Raw genomic sequence first — 10,302 nt, 5'->3', positions numbered from 1 at the left:
ATCACTCAGTCCATCAACTTAGATTTATCCATGACAAGGAGTGAGGACACTCAATGAACTGGGATAACTGACCCAAAGTCACACTGCTAATTGGTGACAGACCAGGGAATAAAATCCATCTCCAGGCTCCAGCTGCAGTGTTCTTTCCCCTCTGTCACCCTAAGCCCCTTTTGTCCCTTGGCTCACTAGCTCCCAAATTACTTGAAAATTCCCTAAGGGCAAAAGGAATTATTTTTTAATATCTTGTCCCAATCCTTTATGAGCCCTGGCAGTACAATCAATGTTGTGGAGAGGCCGGCCATGAGGCTAAATTACCTGGACGACAGCCACCACTCTCCACTTCACTTGCACCTTCTGTGTTCTGCACCTAGAAGCCTGGGAGTTTTTTTGCCTGTGGGCCTGGCACAGCCTTCAACCAGGTTTGAAAATTGTCACAGTCCCCTGAGAGGCTGTGCAGTGTGACTTTCCGAATAACACATAGCCTTTGGGAAAAAGATCCTGAGGTAATGGGTTCAAGGAAAACACAGCTGAGACCTGGGAGGTTCTGTGAAAGGCAGTCCTACATGCATCAGGAATGTCAGCTTCCTCCACAGCTCAACTTTGGCCAGAGCTGCCAGCCAAGAGCCAGCTGGACCTCTAAGATTCCTTTCTCTCTTTTCCCCTGCCTCCCTCTGGTGGACAAGCAGGCAAGCGGTTAGTACAATGGACGTGAGGAGGTAAGAAGGTATCTACAGCCACAATAACAGATAACTTGATGTCTTCATCAGTAATGGAGCCTGACAAATGTGTGCAATGGGGTGACCTTCACATCCTCCCACCGCTTCTCACAACTCACACTATTTTGTTCCCCAGGACCCCAATCATCTTCTCTCCTCCCCTGATCCATCTCTGCATTCCCAATCTCTTTCCACTAAAACCTAACCAAGACTTAAGCTTCTTGGAGTTCCAGAACCCCCAGACAAGTAATTCCATATTCTTCCAGGGAATAAGTTGCATTGTTCCAATTAGAAAAGAATGCACATTCTTTTCTAGTATGCTTAATGATGAAATTTGCATTTGCTTAGTGCTTAACAAGTTGCCATTGGTAAGTACTCAATATGCATTACCTCACTTACATTTATAATCTTCACAGCCAACCAATGAGGCAGATACTATGGTTGTGTCCATTTTACAGATGAGGAAACTGAAATTGAGAGCCTTAACTCATACAAGCTTTTACTATGAGTGGTGACACTGGGATTAAGACTCAAAAAGATCTAACTCCAGACTCTAGAAAATCTTGTCCAAAAGGACTTCTATAATGATGGAAACATTCTGCTTGTCCACTGTGGTAGCCACTGGCTAACTAGCTACCAAGCAATGGAAATGTGACTGTTGCAACTGAGGAACTGAATTTTTAATTTTATCTACTTGTAATGTAAATAGCCACAGATGACTAGCAGCTACTTTATTGAATAAAACAGCCTGCAGTATAACCCCTGTTATTCTAGTTACTTGCTCCCCACATCCACCCACCCACAGGCATGCACTCACTTGTGATTAACCCCAACTGGGTTAAGGAGATGTTTTGCAAAATTGATAGTTGGCTTATGTCCTCTTTGATGCAATAAGGCAATGGAAAGTGAATCGATGATATAAAAGATATGGGCTCTTATCCTCACTTTGCTAATGACAAATCTCATCATTTCTCTAGACCTCAGTTTCTGCCTCTGTACAAGGAGAGAGTCATACTCAATGATCTCAAATATTGCTTCCTGCTTTAGCATTCTGTAGCTGGAAAGTGTCCCATAGAACCTTCACCTACCCCCAAGGTGGCACATGGAAAGCGAGAGCCCCAGGTGATGAGTCTGGCACCAACATGATTACCTGGGGGAACAGTCAGCAAGCATGCTTGATTGTACACATCCAACACCCCATAATATGTAGGGCTCTTTTTTTAGAACCCTAATCAGGGATTCCATTTGCATAATTAACATCTTTAGGAATAATTGCAAATGACACATCTGTTCACCATCGCCCCCTCCTTGGCAAACTATGTGTTATAAACACAGTTTCTTTGGCTCTATAAACACTTGGTGTCTGTCCTTTGCTTGCTTCTCTCGTCACTTTCCACCTTGGGGAAGTAAGGGCCTCCTATTCCTGTGCACTCCCATCCTTATGTCAAGGGGAATCAGACCAGAACAGGGCCTGCTCACCACTACCCACTTGACTGGTCTCAGAGCCTGGGTTCTTAACCTTGGCTTCCTGGGCCAAGGTTTTAGATGATTCAGAAATTTAATGAAATTCTGGGTGAATATATGTGCACGTTTTGGGAAGAGGACTCATGGATTCCACTAGTTTCAACAGGTGTCTGTAACCCCAAAAATAGTTCAGAACCATATACTATATGATTCAATTCACACAAAAGTCCATAGAGATAAGAAGTGTATTAGTGGTTGCCTATGGATGGGACAATAGGGAATGAGACAGTAAGGGTGACAACTAAAGGACATAATATTCTTTTTCAAGGGGATAGAAATGTTCTGAAATTGACTGTGATAGTGGCTACTTCTACCTGTGAATACACTGAAAACAACTGAACTGTACTCTTTAAATGGTAGATTTTGTGGTACATGAATTACATCTCAATAAGACCATTTTTTAAAAGTAGTTAAGAACGTTGTTTATTTTTTTTAATGGGAGGGCAGTGAGCTATATCTACAGACAGTGAGAGGGTTCCTCTCTGCTCTCAGAAAGTCTTGAGTGGTATAAGGCCAGATTTTTGGAAGGTGCCCCTGCTCTATACACTAAGAGCAAAGGACTAAGTTAAACTAAAGAGCTAAAGAGTCTCCTTCATTATTCTCCCTTAAAGCCTAAGCCAGAAATGGGCCCAGCTAGCTCATTTGTTCTATTCCCTTCTGCCTCACACTCCTTCACACTGCCATTGACTCCTGCAAAAAGGCACATCTAGCTCAAATATAAGAGACAAAAAGAAGTGATTCTATCCATGATTGATGGTAAAACTTTTGTTCATCCCACTGCAGGTGTCATTTTCCCAGTTCTGGATAAGTTAGGCTGGGCCTCATGCTTGTGTGTAACATAGCGTATTCATCTAAAGGGAAAAGGCTGGGGTGGTCTACATGAAACAGGCTGCCTTATTTGGATAAGCTAAAGAATGCTATAGCAAGGACGGAGTATCCATAATATTTTACAACTCCCATCAAGAGACAGAGTCTGGACACACAAAGCCCAGATGCAGAGACAATGGTGGCAGGGGTCGAAGCAGCAGCCGAGGTGGCTGCAATGGAGCCCAAAATGGAGGAAGAGAGCAGCTCGCCCCATATGCTGAGTGTCATTGGGGCTCTAGGCAAAGGGTAAAAGAGAAAGACCTACTCAGAATGAGAAGAGGAAGGAAAAAACATAAAAGAGGAGCAATCGCTTTGAGTCATTACCAGTCCAACTTCATTACAAACATACCTTTTGATGAGAAACGGCAGTCACTTAAAGACCCGGTTAAAGAAAAAGTTGGTGAGGTAACATATTGTGGAGCTTGTAATGGACACTGAAGGAAAGTCAAGGGGATGTGCCGTTGTTGAATTCAAGATGCAACAGAGCATGAAAAAAGCTGCTGAAGTTCTAAACAAGCGTAGTCTAAGTGGAAAACCATCCAAAGTCAAAGAAGATCCTGACGGTGGACATGCCAGGAGTGCAATGCTAAAGGCTGGAAGACTTGGAAGCACAGTATTTGTAGCAAGCTGGCTGGAAGAAACTGAAAGAAGTGTTTAGTATGGCTGGCGTGGTGGTCCGAGCAGACATTCTGGAGGATAAAAATGGGAAGTCATGGAATACACACTATATCTTTTGAAGTTCATTGGAGCTGTGCAAGCTGTATCTATGTTTAATAGGCAGCTGCTATTTAATAGACCAATGCATGTCAAAATGAGTGAAAGGGCCTGAACATTCACAGCGACTTCCCCATGGACTTGGTAATATTGGCATGGGGTTGGGACTAGCAGGGCAACCTATTGGTGCCAATCACCTGAACAGAAGCATTGGAATAGGAAACATAGGGCCTGCAGGAATGGAAGGGAAGGCATAGGATTTGGAATAAATAAAATGGGAGGCATGGAAGGACCCTTTGGTGATGGTATGGAAAACAGGGGGCGGTTTGCATCTGGGATGAACATGAGCCAGATAAATGAAATCCTAAGTAACGCATTGAAGAGAGGAGAGATCATTGCAAAGCAGGGAGGAGGTAGAGGAGAAGGCAGCCCTAGGATCAAGAGAATGGGCCCTGCATTCACATTGGGGTGGCAGCACAGAGCACATGGGCACAGGCCTGGGCCACGGCATGGATAGAGTGGGCTCATGGGCTCTAGCATCCAGCATACAGGCCCCCGTGAAAGGCAAGTGAAGAAAAGCTGAGGCGCCTTAAGAAAAGGAGTGACACACCAAGAAGGAATATGTGGCCTTTACAAGCAGCAGGCCTTTATTAGAGAAAAGACCTGAGAGGGTATGACAGTAACACTCTGACGAGGAGGAGAGCACGCCTTTCTTATAAACTGGGGTTTTTAAGCCTGCTGTGGAGAGAAAGAAGGCGGTTGGAGGGGAAAGGCCTTAGGAAGGTGGCTGGGAAGGAGGATGGGGGAGGAGTTGGTGGGAAGATCATCAGGGTTGGGCAGCTTTGTTTTTCTCTGGCTCTCCTACTGAAGGTAGCCACATTTGATTGTTTTAGTGTTTCTTGACCTTCCAACACCCTAAGCCTCAGTCACATGGCCTCCAGCATCATACACATGGTCCAGACCATGGAGCGCATTGGCTTTAGAGTTGCGTGCATGGGTGCAGGCATGGGCTTCCCGTGCCCATTGAGCACCTTGGCCAAACCATTGAGTATCTGGGCTCTGGTGTGAAGCATTGGCCTGGGCTCGGAGCACATGGTACCTGCAGGCATGGGGCAGCCTGGAGCACATGGGCCCTCTGATGGATTGTATGGCCACTGGCCTGGAACACATGCGCCCAGCCATAGGCACTGGCACTGAGCGCATGGGCTTGGCCATGGGTGGTGGTGGCCATGCCAGCTTAGACTGCGTCATTGAGATGAAATGTGGAAACTTAGGAGAAAGGTATCCTTTGGCAGAGCCGGAGGCCATGCTCCTGGGGTGGCCAGGAAGGCTTGCCAAATATTTGAGAAATTTCACATTTGATTTTACTTGGAAGATGTTAAAGGACAAATTCACCGAATGTGGTCATGTGCTGTATGCTGACATCAAGATGGAGAACGGGAAGTCCAAGGGGTATGGTTACCTTTTTTAAACATCAATACCAGACCTCTGCATTTGTATTTTTTCTTGTTAACCATTTTAATTTGTAAGCTGGATGTATAAAGATGTTTAAAAAATTCAGTTGTTTTTTTGGGTAATTCAAATTACTTTTTTAATAACTGGGGTTCCATTTGACTGTTTGCATTGAGATTGCAATGTGCACAATTTTTTTGCAGTTGTGGCATCTTGTTGACATCGAATATGACTTTGATAATAAATACCAGTTCCTGAAGAAAAAAAAAAAAGGCAGTCTATTTCTCCACCTTGAATCTGGGCCAATCTTGTCACACATTGCCACCAATCAAATGTGACAAAAGTGTTGTTCGAGGTCCAGAGCCAAACCCTCAAGAGGCCTTGCAGCCTCCTCCCTCTTCAAACACTATGCTGAGACCACCATATAAGGAAACTAGTCCAGCCTTCTAGGGCACTGGACTAGACAACATTGAGGGGAAGAGAGGCATCCCAGCCAATAGCCAGTACCATCTGCCAGACCCATGAGTGAGGCCATCTTGGACTCTCTAGTTCACCACAGATGAAAACAGCAGAGGAGCCACTCCACCAAAAACATACAATTGTGATGAATAAAAAACCACTATGTTTTTAGTCATAAGTGTGGGGCTAGTTTGCAAAAAAACAGCAGATAATCAAAATAGATGAGAGGATAGACTAGATAATTAAGGTGTCTTTAAACATGACCTTGTTCTTTAAGAAATGTTGGGGCTTTAATTTAGCCCATACAAGCCTTTTCTTCCATAGGTGTGCAGCTGTTCTCCATTCTCTACAAGGCTGATTTCTGTTATGTTTTTGCTGCAGATCTGTCTTATGAAGAAAGCAATGAATGTCTCCATAGGGTCTCTTTAAATCTTTAGTGATTTGATTTCACACGGTGTCTCACCTGAACTGCAGTAGGGATTTAGATATGTTTTAAGGTAATTGAGTTAGGACACATGTCCTCCCTGCCTTGAAGAGCTCTGCCTGAAGTGATGATACAGGGTTCCAAGGAAGAGAGAAAGGAAATAGGGATGACAGCAGCAAGGATGGGGCAATATTTTCCTCCCACCGTGACTCCCAACCCATGGCAAAGGTCTAATTTTTGGGGGTTAGGGGGGAATATATTTTTGTAATAACAAAATATTGGTTAGGTTTGGTTTTGGTTTTGGTTTTGCAGTACTGGGGGATCAAACCCAGGGCTTTTCACATGCTAAGCAAGCACTCTACCACTGAGCTACATCCCCTGTACAAAGATCTAATTTTGAATCTCAGAGGGAGGAGAGCCGAAGGATGCCCTAGAGGACATCTGACCCATGCGTGCTGCCTTAGACCTCAGGAGACAGAACTGACCAAAGGTCTCTCTTTCCCTTCCTCCCCTCCTATACTCTGCCATACATACAGAATAGCACTGGCTTCCTAAGAAGGAAAGAATATGACTTTTTTAGTGGAGTTCCATTCTCACTGAGGCCTATTCATCCAACTCAGGGTAACTCCAAATGCAGTCCTCCCTGTTTCCACCTGGGATTGGTTCCAGGACCACCACCACCACCCACAGACTCCAAAAATCCTCAGATGCTCAACTCCTTTTGTAAAATGATGTAGCATTTGCATATCCTTACATACACTTTAACTCATCTCCAGATTATTCACAATCCCTAACACAATGTAACTGCTACATAAATAGTTTTTATACTGCATTATTTAAGGTATATTTTTTAAATGTCTGTATGTGCTCAGTTCAGACATGATTTTGTTCAAATAATTTCTGTCCATGCTTGGTTGAATACCTGGACGCAGGGCCCTTGGCTATGGAAAGTCTTTCTATAGCCATTAATATCATGGACAGAGTTAAATAAACAGCTTGCCTGATTCAGCTAGGTTTTTATGCTATTTCATTGCTCTTAGTTTGCTGCAGCTTATCCTTCCTTTAGTCTAACTTTAGGGGGAGGTTATTGTAAGATGCTCAATGTATACACACATGCACATATGTGTACATATGTATGTGTATACACACAGGTATACACGTATATGTATATACACGCATACGTATATACACATTTTTGGGTGGAACTGGGGTTTGAACTCAGAGCCTTGCACTTGCTAGGAAGGCACTCTACCACTTGAGCCATGCATCTAGCCCTAGGTGCATAATATAAAATGTGGTAACAGCTACTAAAGTTGAAGAAAAGCCTAGCTTACAACCTAGCAATTCCCCTTTTACATTCATATCCTGTGGAAAAAACCTCACACATGGATCTGCAGAGACTTTGATAAGGTCTCTGCGTTGTCTGAATGCAGACATTCAGAAAATGGTCCAGCATCACCTATAGTAGAGAGAACATGTTTATAAGTAAAGTAAATTGGGGATTATTTGTGCAAAGTAATACAATGTAGGAGCTATAATGATTGAACTAGATCTATTAATATTAACATGGATAAATTGCAACAAAATATTGAATGCTGAAAAATATTTAAGGATTCATGTAGAATATACCACATAAATAGGAACTGCACAGTCCCGAAGAGTAGTACACGTATTATTTCTGCATATATGTCTGCAAAGTAAAAGTAATTTTAATGAACAAGAAATTTAAATTCTATTGTTATGAAGATAGTGTTTCCTCAAAAGGAAGCAAGAGAAGAAAACAAGGGGATAGAATGTACAATGCAACTATACTTACACTTATTTCAAAGGAATGAAGAAGGAAGAAAGGGAGGGAGACAAGAGAACAAATGAAGATATGGCAAATGGTTTAACAATCTGAATCACTGGTACACAAGCATCAATTAGATTCTTTTTTACATTTTCTTATGTTTAAACTATTCCAAATTTTTTAAATTTAAAATTGATGGGCAAGGCTAGGGGTGTAGTTTGTGATACAGTGCTTACCTAGCATGCGTGAGGCCCTGGGTATGATCCCCAGAACCATAGGAGGAAGAAAAAAAAAATGGATGAAAGAAAATGGTAGCTCACCAGCAAAGGGACTTCACGCCTTCTGCCATGCTGCCTCTTCTGTAGGGACTTCTGGCTTTCATCATGGACCAACTTACAACTCGCCACATCCTAGAATTAAACACCAATACTCACTTCATTCCCACACGAGTAGTATTTCCTCTGTATCATATGTGTGCATTGCCTTTGGTCTCTGCTCGACAATGGTAACCCCAAGAGACAGGATGAGAGGGTGAGAGGGAAAAACTCGAGACCAATGCCTTGTAAGACATGAAGAAACACTCTGTGAGAGCCCGCTTTGGAATGCTCTGTGTTTCTGTCACCTCGGGCATTCTGATTCATTCCCAACATCTCCTCCAGTTACAAGTCATTTAGCCAGCCGACAGGAGGAACAATTACTGCTGGCTTAAAAGATTGGTTGATTTCTCTGGCATCTATCTGCCTGCAGTTCTGGCTCTCTGACAAATCAAGTCAGATCAATTTGAACCCTCAAGAGTAAGTGGGAGGATGTGATTATTTTCTGGTTCAATAGGAAAGCATTTCATTTTAAAGGACTGCTGTGCAACATTTCTTTTGAGAGTCACTAGGAATGGGTCAAGTCCAAAGAGAGCAAATGAGGGGCTCTCAGGGGCACAGCTGGCTCTGCTTCTCACCTGTGCTTTGGGAATGGAGACAGGAAGTGGGGAGAAACCGAAAGTGCTCTCTGCTGGGAGGGAAGGCTCTGCATATGCATGGCTCACGTTTAAGGAACTCTCTCTCCCTCTGTCTCTCTCTCTCTCTCTTTCTCAGTCTCTCTCTTTTCCTCCTCAAAAACAGTGAGTCTTTTAAAAACACCTGGTAAAGATTTTCAGGAGGATGGAAACCTAATTCTATTGGCAGCCAGAGCAAGTTCTAGAGAATTCAGTCCCAGTTACTTATGAGCTGAAACAGGCAGATCTCTTTAGTCTAAAAGTTCAAGGCCAACCTGATCCCCATCTCAGGAAAAAAAAAAAAAAAAACCTAGAAAATTATTCATGAAAGCAACCAAAAAGGAGAAATCGACTTTCAAACAACGAAGGTGCAGAAACATCAGAACAAGTTGGTGGCTGACGTTCTGGGGCCCTTTACTTGCTCGCCAGCAGATTTGTTTCTTGAGACACATCGCCAGGGGGAGGCCATATGAGAAAAGTCTTAGGAAATCAATGTGAGTCAATGCCCTGTATAGCTATCCTTATCTCAACCAGCAAAAACCCTTGTTCCTTCCTATTATTGCTTATACTCTCTCTACAACAAAATTAGAAATAAGGGCAAAATAGTTTCTGCTGGGTATTGGGGGGGGAGAGGGAGGGGACGGAGTGGGTGGTAAGGGAGGGGGTGAGGGCAGGGGGGAGAAATGAACCAAGCCTGTATGCACATATGAATAATAAAAGAAAAATGAAAAAAAAAAAAAGAAAAGTCTTGGTGGATTTTGGGTGTCTGTTACTGAGGGTGGCCCCTATAGGATCTGCCTTCGCAGATGTGACCTAACACGTAGGACCAATCTTCAGGGTCAGACCCATTCCCCACTCTGCATATCTTCCATTCCCTCAGCGCACTAACATTGCAGTTGTTACAGAGGAGCTGGAATAATGTAACGGAAATGCTGGCTTTGGGGATGCTGCTCGGGTTCCATCATCAGCCTGTGATTTACTAAGTGCAAGACCTTGACGAACTAAGCTTCAATTTCATCGGCACAACTAGAATACTAATAGTGCCTTCCTCATGAAATTGTTAAAGGGTGAGCTGAGTAAAGGCAGTACCGGGTTCCAACCTACACCCTACAGAAGTTCATTCTGAATATTATTGTTTTTCTCTATGGTCCCAGCAATATGATGGTACCAGGTTTTCTATGAAGAACTTGGTCCTAATTTTAGTGGACATATGTCTGTTATATGAGCATTAGATGTATCTGTTTTAGTTGGCCTCTATCCCCAAGCATGAGCTAAAGACGTTCTCTGCGTCATTCCCATCTAATCATGAAATTGGCATCCTTCTTGGATGGATATCCATGGCCATACAATTTACTCTTGCTTGTCTCTC

The 10,302-nt window shown here is 43.3% G+C and overlaps 1 pseudogene; it reads left to right on the top strand.

Moving 5' to 3' along the window:
- Nucleotides 1-3,477: 3,477 nt before the first annotated feature.
- On the top strand, nucleotides 3,478-5,292 carry LOC109701518 (heterogeneous nuclear ribonucleoprotein M pseudogene; annotated as a pseudogene).
- Nucleotides 5,293-10,302: the final 5,010 nt, after the last annotated feature.

Source organism: Castor canadensis, chromosome 12 (genome assembly GCF_047511655.1).
Source record: "Castor canadensis chromosome 12, mCasCan1.hap1v2, whole genome shotgun sequence".
Taxonomy (NCBI): Eukaryota; Metazoa; Chordata; class Mammalia; order Rodentia; family Castoridae; genus Castor; species Castor canadensis.
Note: the sequence above shows the minus strand (reverse complement) of the source record. Positions and strands in the feature narration are given on the sequence as shown.